This window comes from Onthophagus taurus, chromosome 3 (genome assembly GCF_036711975.1).
Source record: "Onthophagus taurus isolate NC chromosome 3, IU_Otau_3.0, whole genome shotgun sequence".
Lineage (NCBI taxonomy): Eukaryota > Metazoa > Arthropoda > Insecta > Coleoptera > Scarabaeidae > Onthophagus > Onthophagus taurus.
Genome location: NC_091968.1, coordinates 15,589,719 through 15,607,858, shown reverse-complemented (window position 1 = coordinate 15,607,858; position 18,140 = coordinate 15,589,719). Strand labels below are relative to the sequence as shown.

Genomic DNA, 18,140 nt, shown 5'->3' with positions numbered 1-18,140 from the left:
TGTTTCTTGAATACTCGACAGTACTACAGCAGAGACAGCGGTAAATGGATTAATTACCCAATCGGGAATATGAATGAAACTTCTATACTTTCTTCCTGAACAATTATTTTATTTAAGTAGCGAAATAAAGTAAAATCATGTCTGTTAATATTATTTTTATAAAGTTTTAATTTATTTATAAACGCAATAATTAAACCTTTCACCTTAATTAAACTTATAGGTACGGTTTCCTTACAGTTTTAGAAGTAGTTCACTTATTTTTGTATATACAGGATAGTCCGTTACTAATGGGGCACAGAGCAACAGTGAATTCCTTACATTAAATTATTACGATTTAACCCAATTTATGTTAGTCCAATTGTTAATAGATACAGATGGTTAAAGTTAATACTTTATTTTCGTTTTTCTTTAATAATTTCGTTTTTTCTTACGTTATGCACATGAAAATTGGTACATTAGCATTTTTTAAGACGATACATAATAATTTGGTATTAGTTTTGCCTTAAAAAACTCCCTTAAAGTAGTCATATCTTTTCATCGTTAAAATTTTCACAACTCACACAACTTGAAACAGTTTGACACAATTGACAGTTGACTGGCAAGAAAAACGAAAATAAAGCATTAACTTTAACAGTTTGTTTCTTCGTGATTATTAACAATTGGACTAAGATCCAAGTCAATTTCCTCCATTGACAGTGTTAGTCTAGTGTTTGGCCAAATAAAATCATTTTCAACTCCAACTAATGTTTACTGAGCATAGTTAAATTTTGCAATGTGCCCTTAAACAGTGATTATCTTGGAAACGGAGAACGTTAGAGAAGATTGGTAAGTATACCAAATTTATGTAAAACAGTCTGAGAAACTATTTTAAGTTGTGTGAGTTGTAAAAATTTTAAAGATGAAAAAGATATGACTGCTTTAAGGGAGTTTTTTTAGGGTAGGCAGCGCCATCTGAAAGATATATCAAAACTATTACCAAATTATTATTTATCGTCTCAAAAAATGTTAATGTTCTTATTTTCAAGTTCATAATTTAAGCAAAAGGGAAATTATTAAAGAAAAACGAAAATAAAATATTAACTTTACCCATCTGTATCTTCGTTATTATTGTTATTATTATCGTTACAATTGATTTATATTTGACAATATATTTACACTGGTTGGTATTTCCAACCTAATATGCAACATCTTCCTTTGTTTTGTAAAATAAATTTAATACAAAATATAATCCTTAAACCTAGAAAGCATCTTTGTGAGGGAGTTGCAACCTTAACCATACTATCGTTACTTATTCTAACATTAGGATCAAAAGTATCACTATCTCTAAAGTTTGGTTTATTACAAGATTTGGCCAGGTGTGTTCGATTACGTCTTACTACATTGCACCTTTCATTTTTCACTAAATATGATCTAGGGTCTCTGCGATTCCTGTTATAACACCACGCTCCCATTACTTGTTTATATTTCCGTCTACGTTCATTACCACATGCCATCACATTGCCTGTCTGCAGTGATGGTAATTTCTTCGATTTTTTGTCATGGTATTCTTTGTATAAGTCTTGTTTGAACTTCATTTTATTCCAGATTTTCTTATCCGACACTTTTTCTGTTAACAACTTATCAGTTATCCGTAACCGACCTTTTATTCTTCTATTGATTAACAATTGACAGGGTGCCAAGCCAGTCTTTGATAGAGGTATCGTGCGGTAGTCCAATAAAGACAATTCATTTCCTTTTCTGAGAATGTTCTTGGCTATTTGCACAAATCTTTCAGCTAACCCATTGGACCTACTGTAATGTGGACTAGTTGTTCTAATCGTGAAATCATAATTCTCCGCAAATTTTCTAAACTCGTAAGATCTGAAAGGCATATTATCCGCAATAACCACATTTGGGATACCATGAGTCGAAAAGAGAGGTTTGAACTCTTTAATTACATCTATGGCTGTCTTTGATTGTAATGGTAAAATATCTAACCATTTAGAATAATAATCCACCACTCAATGGTAAGATTTACCTGCGAAATTTAAAATATCCATTGCTATTTTTTGGTAGGGGTATTTAGGTAATTCATGGGGTAATAATGGTTCTCGTGTATTCGAGTTTCTATATTTCTCACATACTGTGCATTTACGTACCATGTCATTTATTTGCTCGTACATCTGAGGCCAATACATTACTTCTTTAGCTCTCAGCTCAAATGTCCTTCATGCAAAATATGTAACATCTCTGACCTTAACTTCTTTGGTACTATTACTCTGTGTTTATAAAACATTAATCCATCTGCCATGTAAATATTATTTCTTAAATTCCAGTATCCTTTAATCTTGTCGTTAGTTAATTTCAATGTTTTCGGGCAACCATTGTAATAATAATCCTTTAACTTCATTAGTTCATCATCTTCCAACAAAATTGTCCTAAACTGTTGTTTCCTTTTTCCACTCATTTGCAAATTAATAACTACTGCATGTACTACCTCGCCTACAAACTCGTCATTTTCTAGGTTATTCCTGTCAAAATTCCTTGATAATAAATTCGCGATATGCATTTCTTTGCCTGGAGTATACACCAAATCGAAATCGTATTTAGTCAATTTCATTTTTATTCGCTGTAATCTATTATTGTCAATTTTTGATGTTTGTCTGGTCTTTCTTCCGTAAACATAATAATGAAACTAACGTAATTTATTGGGATACACGACCAACACGACAAAGGCTAGATAATTGAAAAGAGGCTTCCTTTTATCTTTACCGAGCTTTCGGAAATTTTATTTTTCCTTCTTCAGAGGTAACTACAATATTGAGACAACAAAGGTTACAATAATTAACAAAAATGCATCTCAACAACTTACAAAAATGGATTGCATATGGAACTGAACCAAAGCTAAACATGCGGTCGCAAAAATTGAACACTAGACATCTCTTATTAAAACTATACTTCTCATAATTCACTAAAGGTGACGAATTAAAGATCAAATAATACTAAAAATAATACAATAAGAACACGTTAAAATTTTTACGTTAAAAGTTAAGACGCAATAAGTCACGTAAGTTTTTTATACCACAAAAACTGGAAAGAAACGAGGCTGACCACCGTCGTCACGGCAAAACACCAAATACACTAAAAATAACCACTAGGTGGCGCTAAAAGGGGGAATGAAATTGAAAATATGAAAAAGAAACAAAAACCGAGGAAAAAGAACTAGAAAACGAGAGAATCACTCTCCATCGATGTTTGATCCCTTCTACCCCAGTCCTTCATAACAAGGTAACTATAAATAGAACTAAGGTTCTGGGTGTCAGTTCTGAAGTTCAAGGAATTAACCTCTTTATTAATGTAAAACATCTCTAAGAATAATCTTTTAGAATAAATTGATTCTTTATCAACAATCTGAGAATTCTCAAAATTAAAATGGTGACCACTGAGAACATGGTGATGAACCAACGCACTCTTATTTTCATCTCTAGATTGACAATCACGTTTATGTTGCTTGATCCTAGCATCAAAATACTGACTGGTAGTGCCTATGTAGGTTTTTTCGCAATTATTGCAAGGAATCTTTAAATAACATTAGATAGTAAACCTTTAGGAACCAGATCCTTAGTCCTTGAAAAACAAGTGGATAAAGGCAAAGAGTTACATTTAGCAAACCTAACCGAGTCAAACCTCAGAACTGAAACAAGTTTATCAGTCAGCTTGGGGACTAAGGGAATCTTAACAAAGTGGGTCCGGGGGTCAGGAAGGCTAGATATGTCGTGCTGGTCGTCACCTTCAGAAGGTTGACTGATATTACGATGGTAAGTACCATTATGATAAAGAATTCTATTAACTAGACTTATCGGATACCCGTTGTTGACGAATATATCCCGGAGATTTTTTAGGTTAGACTCAAGAAAGCGGACATCAGAGATGGATCTGACACGATTAACCATAGCAACCACAGTGTTCAGTTTCTGATTGAGAGGGTGGTTTGAATGAAAGTTAATATATCTCCCCGAATATGTTGGCTTAGTATACTAATTTAAACTAATAGTTTGATCTAAATTTCTTATAACATTAGTATCGAGAAAAGGAACACTAGAGTTAGATTCAGTTTCAACCGTGAACTGTAAATGACTATCAAAGTTATTGAACACACCCATAACATCGTCGATGCGGTCGACAGGTACAGCGCAAATTATATCGTCCACGTACTTGTAGATAAAAGGAAGAGAAAAACCCAACAGAGGGATACATTGATCGAGAAGATGATCCATCACCATTGTGGCCAAGATGGGGCTTAAAGGACTTCCCATTGGAGTGCCAAATTTTTGACTGTAAATAACATCATTGAAAGTAAATACCGAAGACTCAAAAAGGAACACTATCAATTGTAAAAACAATTCCATATCAATAGGGGTGACAGAACTTACTAGGTCCCAATTTTGAAACAATATATCTCTCACCAAATTGAGGGGTATGTTGGTGAAGAGAGACACCACATCAAGTGAGATAAGCATAAAGTTAGGTGGGAGTTTTATATCCCTAATTTTCTCTACAAAAGAGAAAGCATCCTTGATATTGTAGGAAGTTCTCTCACTAAAAGAAAGTTTCAGAATACCTGACAAGAACTCTGACAAGTGATATGTGGGGGAACCTACAAACGATATAATAGGTCTCAAGGGACAGTTCACCTTGTGAATCTTCGGCAACCCATAATACTTGGGGATGACACCATTATGACATCTCAGGCTGTTATACAATCTCTTATCAATGTATTCCTTTTCTAATAAAATTTTTGAAAATTTATTGTTTCTATTTTGTATCTTTGAAGTAGGCTCCCTATCCAAAACACAATACGTGGACTGATCATTAAATAAGTCTAAAGACTTCGATATATATTCAGATTTAAACATAGCTACTGTAACCTGTCCTTTCTCTGCTCTGAGTATAAGAATCGGGTCCTCTCTTTCAAGACTCAAAAACCTTTTTGTAGAGATCAAACTCCTCTTCAAAAACAACTGGGTACTGTTAAGGTGTTGGTGTCCATTAAGAAAATTAGTCATAATGTTTGTAACTTGAGCTCTTTTTATGTTATGTAAACTACTAGGCAAAACTTTAATTATAGACTCTACATCTGCCAACAACTTAGGAACAGACAAAGCAGTGGCATCAGGAAATAAGCCAAACTTAGGTCCCAATGACAAAAAAACTTTGACATCTTCAGGTATCTTCAGGTTAACAACGGGTATCCGATAAGTCTAGTTAATAGAATTCTTTATCATAATGGTACTTACCATCGTAATATCAGTCAACCTTCTGAAGGTGACGACCAGCACGACATATCTAGCCTTCCTGACCCCCGGACCCACTTTGTTAAGATTCCCTTCGTCCCCAAGTTGACTGATAAACTTGTGTCAGTTCTGAGGTTTGACTCGGTTAGGTTTGCTAAATGTAACTCTTTGCCTTTATACACTTGCTTTTCAAGGACTAAGGATCTGGTTCCTAAAGGTTTACAATCTAATGTTATTTATAAGATTCCTTGCAATAATTGCGAATAAACCTACATAGGCACTACCAGTCAGTATTTTGATGCTAGGATCAAGCAACATAAACGTGATTGTCAATCTAGAGATGAAAATAAGAGTGCGTTGGTTCATCACCATGTTCTCAGTGGTCACCATTTTAATTTTGAGAATTCTCAGATTGTTGATAAAGAATCAATTTATTCTAAAAGATTATTCTTAGAGATGTTTTACATTAATAAAGAGGTTAATTCCTTGAACTTCAGAACTGACACCCAGAACCTTAGTTCTATTTATAGTTACCTTGTTATGAAGGACTGGGGTAGAAGGGATCAAACATCGATGGAGAGTGATTCTCTCGTTTTCTAGTTCTTTTTCCTCGGTTTTTGTTTCTTTTTCATATTTTCAATTTCATTCCCCCTTTTAGCGCCACCTAGTGGTTATTTTTAGTGTATTTGGTGTTTTGCCGTGACGACGGTTGGTTAGCCTCGTTTCTTTCCAGTTTTTGTGGTACAAAAAACTTACGTGACTTATTGCGTCTTAACTTTTAACGTACAAATTTTAACGTGTTCTTATTGTAAGTAATACTTATTTTAATAGTTTCATAATTAACGTTGTAATAATTTTTAGTATTATTTGATCTTTAATTCGTCACCTTTAGTGAATTATGAGAAGTATAGTTTTAATAAGAGATGTCTAGTGTTCAATTTTTGCGACCTCATGTTTAGCTTTGGTTCAGTTCCATATGCAATCCATTTTTGTAAGTTGTTGAGATGCATTTTTGTTAATTATTGTAACCTTTGTTGTCTCAATATTGTAGTTACCTCCGAAGAAGGAAAAATAAAATTTCCGAAAGCTCGGTAAAGATAAAAGGAAGCCTCTTTTCAATTATCTAGCCTTTGTCGTGTTGGTCGTGTATCCCAATAAATTACTTTAGTTCCTAACAGTAACGACCGTTACTACTCCTAAATTATAATAATGAAACTTTTCAATGAATACGCTACCGCCAAAAACTCTTTTTCGATCTGAGCATATCCCTGCTCTGCCTTCGATAACGCCTTCGATGCGTACGCCACTGGCTTGCGGTTCTGCAACAATACACACCCAATGTCATCTCGGGATGCATCAGTCTGGCATAATTTTTTCATCAAAATTAGTCAACACTGAACCTTCACACAGAATTTGTTTTATTTTGTTAAAAGCTAAGATAATTTTGTCTTTTAATAATTGTCTTATCGATGCTGTCAACTCAGCCATGTTTGGTATAAATACTCTAAGATAATTAATCATGCCTAGTACTCTTTCTAATTCTTTTCTATTACTTGGCGCCTTTAACTCTATTATAGCTTTAATTTTAGCTGGGTCTGGTCTCATACCCTCCCTACTAAATATATGTCCCAAGTACTTTACCATGTTAACCTTGAATTGTATTTTATTCTTATTAAATTTAATATTTAAAGATTTTGCTCTGTTAATAACCTTCTGTAAAATCTTATCATGCTCTTCTTCATCATTAGCAGCTATTATAATGTCATCGATATATATCATAACACCTATATCCCCAAAATTTTTGTGATTTATTTTCTGAAAAAGTTCCGGTGCTAAGGACAAACCAAACGGTAATCTATTAAATTTGTAGGGACCAAAAGGGCTACTGAAAGAGCACAATGTACTAGAAGCCTTATTTAATTTAATTTGATAAAATCTTTCAAATCTAAAACCGTATAAACCGATTTTCCTTTTAACTTTATCGCTATTTCCTCTACAGTTGGTATTAGATAATATTCTTTTTGTATTACTTTATTTAATTCTTGAGGATCTAGACATAATCTCAATGAACCATCTTTTTTCTCTATTATTACTAAATTATGCAACCATTCAGCAGGTCTTTCCAATTTTTAAATAATGTTCCTCTCTTCTAAATCGTTTAATTTCCTTTTGAGTCTTTCTTTAATAGCCAACGGTACTCTCCTAGGCGGCATAGCCACAGGTTTACTATTTTCCTTAATTTTTATATTACATGTCTCATTAAATGTACCTTGTCCGTTAAAGACTATTCTATGTTTATTGACAAAGTCATCTACACTACTAACTTGATCAACTCTTTTAATCAAATCTAATCTAGCACAATCTTTTAACCCTAATAATGATTTTGAACTATTAACTATCAAGAAATCTATTTCTACTACCTTATTTTTAATTTTACAATGTAATGTTACTCTACCCAATGGCTTAAGTTTAGATCCACCATAAGCTTCAAGCATGATGTTGATCTCCTTTAACTTGTCCTTCAGGCATGGCTTTTGCTTCTTAATAGTCTCAAATTCTTCTTCCTATATAAACAAACCAATATATAATATAATCTGTGATTAACTTGAAATGACTACATTTAAGAAATAGATGCCGATGGAATTTCATCATTTGAACCAATATTCTTTTTCTTCTTCTTTATAAATTCAATCTTTTGCACAGTACATGTCTTGTTAAGTTCAAGTTCTCCAAGATATACCAAACACATTTCACGTAGTTCAACAATTTCAGCATCGGAAATCACTTCAGCAATACGTTTAGGTAGAAACACAATAAATCCAGCTTCCAGTTCAACAATTACCGTAGGCCAAGCTCGGCTTGGAATACGTTTAGCTGCTATAATTGGATACGGTGTATGTAAATGTAAATCACTCACTTTTTTCTTAGGTAAAAATTCACACTGTCCTAAACGATTTAGATGTTCCATCTTTTCAATAAGCGGTGTATAAACTTCAAGTGAACAGTTTGGAGTGTAAGTTCGGAATGAATAAATTTCGCACCAGGCGGTAGAGATAATGTAACCGCAAAAAAAATAATGTGGTTAGACGCAATAACATCTCTCTAGATAAACAAATTTCCAATAACAACTGTTGATAAAATTAAAAAAAATAAAATTATCAAAAGGAAAATTCGAGAAACAATAGATATTACTTACAGTATAAAAAATAAATCGATCCTAAGTGTTCCCAACACATCCCAATGGTTGGTAAACCATGTTCTCCACAATCTCAATATGATTTCGATGGGCAACATCCCGTAAAGCTCAAATACATGAATTCTTTTTTTAGTCTTAAATTCACAAAGAATTGATTGAAGATTTTAAAATTGCAAACGTATCGTCCTTTAAAGTCTCATTTTCATAACGTTTAGGTATATAGACTTTAAAATCCTGCAATTGAATTAAAACAATAAAAAAAATCTCGATGGTGTAAATTAACATACTTACCAATGAGATTTGAACCATAGCTAAAGTGTGATGTAAACAGAAAGTAAAGCGAATAAACAATTAAACCATCGAGAACTTTTCAATAAATTACAATAAATACGAATAAATTAACTTAAAATTAAACTATGTACTATCGTCATTAATACTATAATGACCCCAAGCGAATGTATTAATTCCATTATTACAAATATATCGCTTGGAGTCATTTGGTGATAGAACCAATTTATTTTGTAATGCTGTAAATATGTTATGATTGAAACTTCTAAATAACGTTTGTTTTTTAAATAAAACCGATTTTGAATTTAAACAATCTAAATAATTTTGAAAAGATATGTTATGTTTAACAATAGCTTTCTTAACACCTTTAGATTTCTTTGTAACCCGACCATCAGCGACCCTATTCGCATACACTTTAGACCTCAAACCGATAAATTCAACCATTATGTTTCCGCAATTCTCGTCTTTCATTTTACCCAAAACAGCTTTATTATGTAACGGTATGTCAAACTGATTATCAGGACTGTAGTTCGATGTGTCAAATTTATCTAAATTCAATTTCACGTCTCTATAAACATCATCGGAATCAATTAGTACGGTGAAGCTATCGGTATCCATGTAACATAAGCGAATAGATTCACCGTACTTTGGTTTTAAGAAATCATAATAAAAATTATACATTAACAATTTAGACAATTCTAAAACCGTAAAACCAACATATAGAGGTTTATCGTAAACGACATGGAGACGATCCATTTGAATTGCCGAAAACGTTTCTGTGAATATGTTTATGCTTTTAAAATTCAATTTCGCAATTAAACTCCGAGCTCCTAAACGAGGACGACCGGAGATTTCGCTAGTATGAACATCATCCCAACTGGTCACTAATCTTACATCGACTCGCTTATCTACATTTTCCATGGTTTTACCAAAAACCGCATTATTCATTAACTTGAAAAAATCTTTTTCAAAAGAATTATTAGCGTATTGGCGTAATGCTGTCTTCTTATCGATGTAAGATTTCAACCAGATAGACTGTCTGAACGATAAAACTCTATTAATTTTAGAAACTTTAAGACCGTTAGCAACGGCCTGCTTTAAATTTCTGTAATGCACAACATAATTTGTTTTATTAAATAAATTTGGAATCAATCTTTTATCGCTTTCACATCTACCGTTAGGTGGTAAAATGTTTTCACATAAAAAAGGTAAATCATTATGCGTATCATGCAAATACTCGGGGTATTCGATATCTACATCTAAAATGTAACCGTAATCTGAAGTATCTGATATATTATTAAAATTAAAATTTAGAATTTGGGTATCATCTAACCACTTGAAACTGGAAACCGGTAAATATTGCGACATCGCCCATCCATACAAATTATTCGCGTCCCAATACATTAAATGCGATGATGGTAAATTGGGGTTATAATTATCCATATATTTATTATTAGCTTTAGCGTACCGTAGGGAGCATTGAGAAATACCTCCACGGATACCTTTCTTAATAAAATGAACTTGATCTATATCCGTCAATAATTCTAATTTAATTTTGGTGAATTTTAACATGGCATCCCAAGATAGCCCCGGTGCCGTATAATAATGCGCGGGATCTAAATCGTAAGTTTTAAAACAAACTTGCCTAAATTTTTCAAATACATCAGTCAATAAAAGAACATCTGTCTTTAAATACAAGTCGGAATATTGTTTCAAATTTTGACAATTAAATTTTTTCCACACACATTGAGCGTGCGAATATTGCTCATCGCTTATGTCTTCTAAATTTAATTTGTTGTAAAACATGCTTTTAGATGGTAGTGATGTATCATTTAGTTTATCGAAAGAGGCTATATAATTGTATGGAAATACACCCTTTTTCGTTAACAATTTAAAATGTTCCGGGTGTGGAAAGAATTTACGTATATTGATAAAGTCATTTATTTCGAGGTTACCGGCTAAAGAGTCTAATGAAGATGCCATAAATCTAAACGAATCAACAAATCTTAATTTTAAAAAAATATTTTCAACAGTTTTATCTTCATTGATTAATTTATCGACAAACACTCTTTTACTGAAACTGATATATTTTTCTTTATTGTTCGGCAATACATCAAGTCCATATTCATCAGCATCAGCCATTTCTTTAATAAATAAATGGCAATCATAACCGCTAAAATTATGAAAGAATATTGGAATAGAATTTGGAAGTTTGAAATTTAGATTGCAATTTGCATGGGCGGATCCCCGGTATTTACCACCAATATGACAATGATCGCGTACCTTAACCTGGTCAGATGTGAAAGGATTTTGACAAATATAACAATTTTCAGCTGAATCGAAATTGCGTTGCTCATCGGTTGTTAAAGGTATCATTGGTTTTACGGTTTTCAAGTATTTATTATAAATAGATTTAACATCATCGATTAATTTTGTGATAAAAACGTGAGATGCATCAAGTCCTGTATACGTTTCAAATTTATTAAAACTACTATCAATCGTGGAAACGATATAATACGCGAAACTGTAGGGTTGATGCATCTCAACTTTTTCGGTAAAAGATTTAGATGAATTGGGCTCACAAAAATCGATGGGTTGTAGAATCGATTCGAAGTCTGCATATATAACGAACGGGACCATCTGTGTGAATTTATAGTTATTAAATGATAAAATATTTTCGGGAGTGTGTAAGCCAAAATAATTAGGTTTTGATTTTAAATTTATCGTGGGAACAATTGTTTTTATATGATTACAATCGTGATTCTGATGTGTAATTAATTTTTCAGCAGATGGAAATCGGGTTAAACATCCATCACAAAGGTGTATAGAATGCTCATGGCGTGAAAACTGACGTGATATAAGCCTGGATAGGTTCTTAATTAATACAAAATGACTTTTCCCGCCGGTTTCATATAAATAGAGTAAATTTATATGAATTTCGCGTCTTTGTTTGGTAAAATAAATTGGTCCTTCCACCGTATACTTATTCGAATTCCTAACTAACTCATACACATTAATGCTTAAATTATTTAACTTTTCCACTTTAACAATGTCTTTAAAAGTAATGGGGAATCTAATACCTTGTAAATTAAGTGTTTCACTATAGTGAGGGTAGCTTGAAGTCCGGTCTTGATGAAGTTTTGCGGGATAAAGAGCTGCCATCAAACACCACGCTAGACATGCATCGTCTTCATAGTTCTTAATATTGATGCATGCCTTTTTCTTTTCGATATCATGAGGTAAACGAATATATGATGACCCGGGTATGGGCTCAAATTTATTGATGTTCAGGAGCAGGTGAGATATAGAGTGGAAAGCCCACCCCGACCCACGCTCCTGAAACTCTTCGCTTTGAGTTAGAATATCCCGAGTCATCTCATCATAAACCTCATTCAACACAGTGGCGGCAGTGATAATTCTAAATTTTGTATTAAAATTTTTCTCCGACATAATAATTTCCTCATTCCCGTCATCATCATCAAATCCGGACTTAATATAATTTGCTAATAACTCAATCTGAGCTTTTACCGAACCATTCCTATTGAGATGTTGTTCAATCAGTCGATTAACTGTTTCACAACATTTCAATAGATATGACGGTATATCATCATCAGGTTGAGCTCCATCAATTCTATAGCAAACTACCCTATTTTTATAGCAAGACTTAAATTTTTTAACATTATCATCGATTATTTCAACATGTTCAGTTCTAAGATGGCATTCAAGCGAGATAAGTGATGGTAGTAAATCGCCACAAACTTGACATACCCTTCCATCGTTTTCGATCATGGACTGTAGACGTGCTGAATATCGATGACGTTTATTACCTAGTGGTGGTGGTGGTGGTGGTGGTGGGGATGTTAATGGTGTTGGTACTACCATCTCCAAATTTGATTGATGTTTAGTAGATGTACCGGGAACTTCCATCTCTAGATTTGATCGATGTTCGATGGTTGATGGTAATGGTGGTGGTGGTGGTGCTTGACGTTTCATAGATAACCCATGAGATCGTTTCAGATGTACGTTCAAGTTATCTCGTCTTGAAAATGTTACTCCACACACGGTACAATCGAAATTAGTTTTACCATGTTTATCTCGCATATGCCTGTCAAGATTACGTTTCACCGTAAAAGACACTTGACAGAACTCACAAATAAACATATTTAGAGTTTTTTCTTTTCACTTTTCGGAAATAAAAAAAAATAACACGGTGTCTACGAGATCACGAACAAATGCTATTAACTTTTCGGTAACCAGAGCATCCTTTATATATCTATTGTCTTTAAATAATAAAACAAGTTGTAGATAATTGCGGTGAAAAACAGATAGTAGTTTCAAAAAAACAAAAAAACCACAAACGGATGACAGTTGGACGAGATAATAATTAATTCTACTTCGAAAAACAAAAAAACCACAAATGTATAAACAAGTGGAAAAATTTTTAATTACATAGAACCCAAATAAGTTTGTCGTTACATAGATTAAATCACATTTGATACATACATAACATATTTAATTTTCCGCTGGAATTGTGATATTTGATGAAATTATTGTAGACAATATATATTTGAGTTGATCAATTAAAGACTTATAGGGACAAGATATACCCAATAAAGATAGGTTCTTTTCCGAACTACTCACAACCTCTTTTAAATATTCATTGTAACGGATAATTATATCCCCAACAAAGAAATTTAATAAACCATCAGACGTTTTATATACACCACTGAAGTTGTTTGGAATTCCCGGAAAGAATTCATCTGCAGACATTATAATCTTTTTTCTTCTGTAAAAGTACTCATCTACCTGAATGATGTAATGTTTATCGAAAAAGATGTATGTCAAACCGTAGTTACTGGTAACCACACCTCTAATTTTACTTGCATCAGTTAAACCTAATTCCGTTTCAGAAAATCTATATTTATACCTTACAGTTAAACTCTTAATTTCAATTATATATATTTCATTTTTGATAATAAATGTGAATAGACCATTTGAATCTACTGACACTACATAGTCATAGTCGCTATTGTCTAAAACCCCTCTCAAGGGGTGTATCCAATCTAAAATGTTTACAGCTTCGGATTGAATCGGTTTTTTAGTCTTTAGATCAATTAACCAAACCCACTGCTTAAAGAAAACGTAGACTATTTTATCGTAAATTAAAAATGCTGTGAACTTTTCATCCACATCGCATATATGGGAGACGTTGACAGTTGAAACTGATGTTGACCTTATTGTTGTTGTTGTTGTTGTTGTTGATGGTGATGGCCTTACTGTTGTTGTTGTTGTTGTTGTTGTTCTTGTTGTAGTCGAAGTTTGAGTTCTATTTGTAGTGGGAATTGAGGTTGTTGTAGAGATACTAGGTTTATCAAGTGATTTACGTCCATAGATTCTCTGTATATTATCAATGTCATGCCGACTTAAGGTTTCAACTCCACCATAATATGCATACATTACGGAATCATTTCGATTATTATGATCTAACCCTAAAGAGTGTCCAATTTCATGTATAATACTAATAACTGGTAATAAATTGACTTCATTTTCGTTATTATTAGTGAAATTCCAATTCTCGTCTATGTCTATATGAATTTCAACTTTATCTTTATGTATACTCGGATACTCTGCGTGAGCTAGCACACCTCCTTTACAGTCAAATTTAGCGGGGCAATTTATCCTAGGATTTTGGATAAGTGTATGATTCACACTTCGAAACCCGATTAAAATGTTAATATCTCGATAAGTTTTTTGAAATTGTAAATTTATATGCTCAGACCAAACGTTAAACGCCTTTCTAAATAGCTCTACGGACTGTAGATGATATGGTTGGAACAAACCCCATTTAATTTTAGTAAAGTTCCACTTACGCGTTATATGTTTATAGTTTAAATTTGTATAAACATCCAAATTACCACATCGGGGTTTTAACAGTAGCTTTAACGTATCATTATCAGCCTCCCCTGTTATAGGGAGATGATAGTAATTTTGAAAGTGAGATAGACCTTCAGCTAACATTTCCTGACGATCTAAATGTAAATTGGGTTGTTCGTCAAAGTCCACCGCCGAAATATGTCCATACTTAACAAGAAGGTTATAAATATCATCAGTATCGTCGTTTAACATTCCAGATATATATTTCAATATATATATCAACAGGTAAATAGATTTAAAATTAATATGGAGGTACATCTTAACTTGTTGGACGTTAAGGACTGAATGAATGAAAGTTCAATAGTTTACAAAATATATACATTTATTTTTTACAGTACAATACATTTTGATTGGTTTACAGCATAAATTTCGATTGGTTCACATAATTTTTTAATATTAATGCGTTGTTTTGCGAACATACGGCTGGGAACCCGTTATGACACCAACACACATCTAACGAAACATTTAATTTAATCTCTTCGGCTACATTACATTTTTCTAGCGATAGGTCGATAATCTTTAAATTCCTACAACATCGATTAGGATGACATGGACGATTTTTCAAAAAATGTGCCTTCTGGTTCCCCTTCACATAGATGAGATCATAGTTTGAAATGGTATCATCGAGCAGCTTCAAACCCATACCTTGACTGATCCAGCCATCGTTAAAACCCAATCGATGATGATGTCGTTCTAAATATCTACAAGACTTCTGGTCCTTTTCGTTCAGCGCTCGGAATGGTTTGCTTGACTGAAGATGTAGATGTAACGTGTGGGATGTGTCTAAATCTATGAGAGTAACTTCTCTGGCTTCAAATTCTGAATCGACTTGAACACCTTGAATATCTACAACTGCCGTACGTCTGAATGTCATGATGGTAACTAATGTGTGTGCATAGCATGGACGACATATATATATAGTCAATGGTAGTTGTTTTTTCCACGATTAACCACATTTTATCATTGTGGATATCCTGTTTGTCTATAACGTCCTGCACCTGCATCTGCACAGTTGTTTTTCTCTGTGGTTGACCACATTTTTTTATCAATGTGGATATCCTGTTAGTTTATGATTACCGACACCTCACCACTCAATGGTTTATATGTATACATGCAGTCTCGAATTTGTTTTTTCTAAACTCGAGTTTGTTCCAACCATATCCTCCACAGTCCGTAGAGCGTCCCCAGTAACTATAAGAATTCCATCCGCCAACGGTATAATTTGATCAGAAACCAATCTGTTTTACCCATCCAACCGATTTTCAGTTTGAAAAAGTATCGGTGTTACAACCGATAAAAGCGGTTGGTCAGATAAAACAGATCGGTTAAAACCGGCCTGTTAAAATTTATCTGTTAAAACAGTTTATATAACAACCTGCGACAACCCTTAACGTCCCCCAGTAACTATAAGAATTCCATCCGTCAACGGTATAATTTGATCAGAAACCAATCTGTTTTACTCATCCAATCGCTTTTCAGTTTGAAAAAGTATCGGTGTTACAACCGATAAAAGCGGTTGGTCAGATAAAACAGATCGGTTAAAACCGGCCTGTTAAAATTTATCTGCTAAAACAGTTTATATAACAACCTGTGACAATCCTTAACGTCCCCCAGTAATTATAAGAATTCCATTCGTCAACGGTATAATTTGATCAGAAACCAATCTGTTTTACCCATCCAACCGCTTTTCAGTTTGAAAAAGTATCGGTGTTACAACCGATAAAAGCGGTTGGTCAGATAAAACAGATCGGTTAAAACCGGCCTGTTAAAATTTATCTGTACCAATCTGTTTTACCCATCCAACTGCTTTTCAGTTCGAAAAAGTATCGGTGCCGATAAAAGCGGTTGGTCAGATAAAACAGAGGCTCTATAAATACTTTAGTCTTTACGGGAATCATAAATGGTTACATCTTTTGAATGACGTAGCTAAAATTTATAACGCTTTAAAGCATAGGACTACAAAGCTAGCTCCTAGCTCCTAATTTAATAAATTCTAAATCTATTGAAAATCAGCTTCTCAATACAGTCTACAATTTCGTAAAAATTACTGGTAAATGAAAGTCTAAAGTTGGTGATACGGTACGAATCAGTAGACATAAACATGTTTTCGATAAAGGATACCTACCAAATTGGACTACTGAATTGTTTAAAATTGCTAAAGTTCAGATAACAAACCCTGTAACATATTTGTTGGAGGATATGAATGGTCAACCCATTTCAGGAGCATTTTATGAATTTGAGCTCAGTTTATCTAAACAACCTGACGTTTATCTCGTTGAAAAAGTGATAAGAAGGAGGAAAGGGGATAGATTGTACGTGAAATGGTTAGGTTTTGATTCGTCTCAGGACAGTTGGATTTCTAAAGAAAATGTATTGTAAAGATTAAATATACATTTTATTGGTTTAAATAAATTTTTTCATTTAATACATTGTTTTTTATTTAAAATATAGTTGTTTTTTCACGCGCATATCCGCTTGTGGTTAACAAACTTTCCATAGCAACTGTTGGTAAAAGATAAAAAATAAAGATTATTGAAAGGAATGTTCGAGAAACAATAGAAATACTCACATTATAAAAAAATTAAACTTCATTTAAATTTACAAAATTTAAAATATCCATTAGATAGGTAGAACCTTTAAAGATCAATCCGATAGAATTGATTGAAAATGTTAAAATTGTAAACGTATCATCCTTTAATATCTCATCTTCATAACATTTAGGTATATAGACTTTAAAATCCTCCAATTCAATTAAAACTTTGGGATATGTACTACTCGAATTAACATGTCTCTCAATTCCTATTATACGATATACTCTATTACACTCCAAACGAGAGACTCTAACCAAGGTTTTACTGGATCTTGCATATATATTGTTAAGTAAATCAAGTTTACTATTCAATGACGCACCAATTTGATTAAAATTTTCCATTTTTAACCGATATAGAACCGATGAAATCAATCTGTGGGACACAACTGATTAAAATGTTATTCTAAGTAAATAGATAATAAAATAAAAAAATAACACGTGCATAATAAAGTAAAACCACAAAAACCGCAATTATCACAACTGAGAAATACATCTGCAAAAAATACAGTGACGAACAAACGAAATACCACGAAAAACAAATTACCACAAAAAAACAGATAAATTTCTTCGGATGACAACATCGGGAAATAGGACAGATAGAAAATTAATATAAAATGTGGTGAAAAAGACATTATAGAATTAGTTCAATCTAAAACAGAACATAAACATCAAATTATAAAAAGATGAGTTATAAACAGCCATCAAGCCTGTTTGATTCAGCAGCCGAGGTTGTGAATTTAAGACTAAAAAAAGAATTCATCTATTTGAGCTTTACGGGATGTTGCCCATCGAAATCATATTGAGATTGTGGAGAACATGGTTTACCAACCATTGGGATGTGTTGGGAACACTTAGGATC

The 18,140-nt window shown here is 33.0% G+C and overlaps 1 long non-coding RNA gene across 1 annotated transcript; it reads right to left on the bottom strand.

Annotated features, from left to right (window-relative positions):
• Window positions 1-6,329: 6,329 nt before the first annotated feature.
• Window positions 6,330-9,533, bottom strand: LOC139429411 (uncharacterized). Its single transcript, XR_011640056.1, has 3 exons — window positions 8,761-9,533; window positions 8,470-8,703; window positions 6,330-8,401 (listed from the first exon to the last, which is right to left on the bottom strand). It is a non-coding gene; the product is annotated as an uncharacterized lncRNA (long non-coding RNA).
• Between the last annotated feature and the right edge of the window lie 8,607 nt (window positions 9,534-18,140).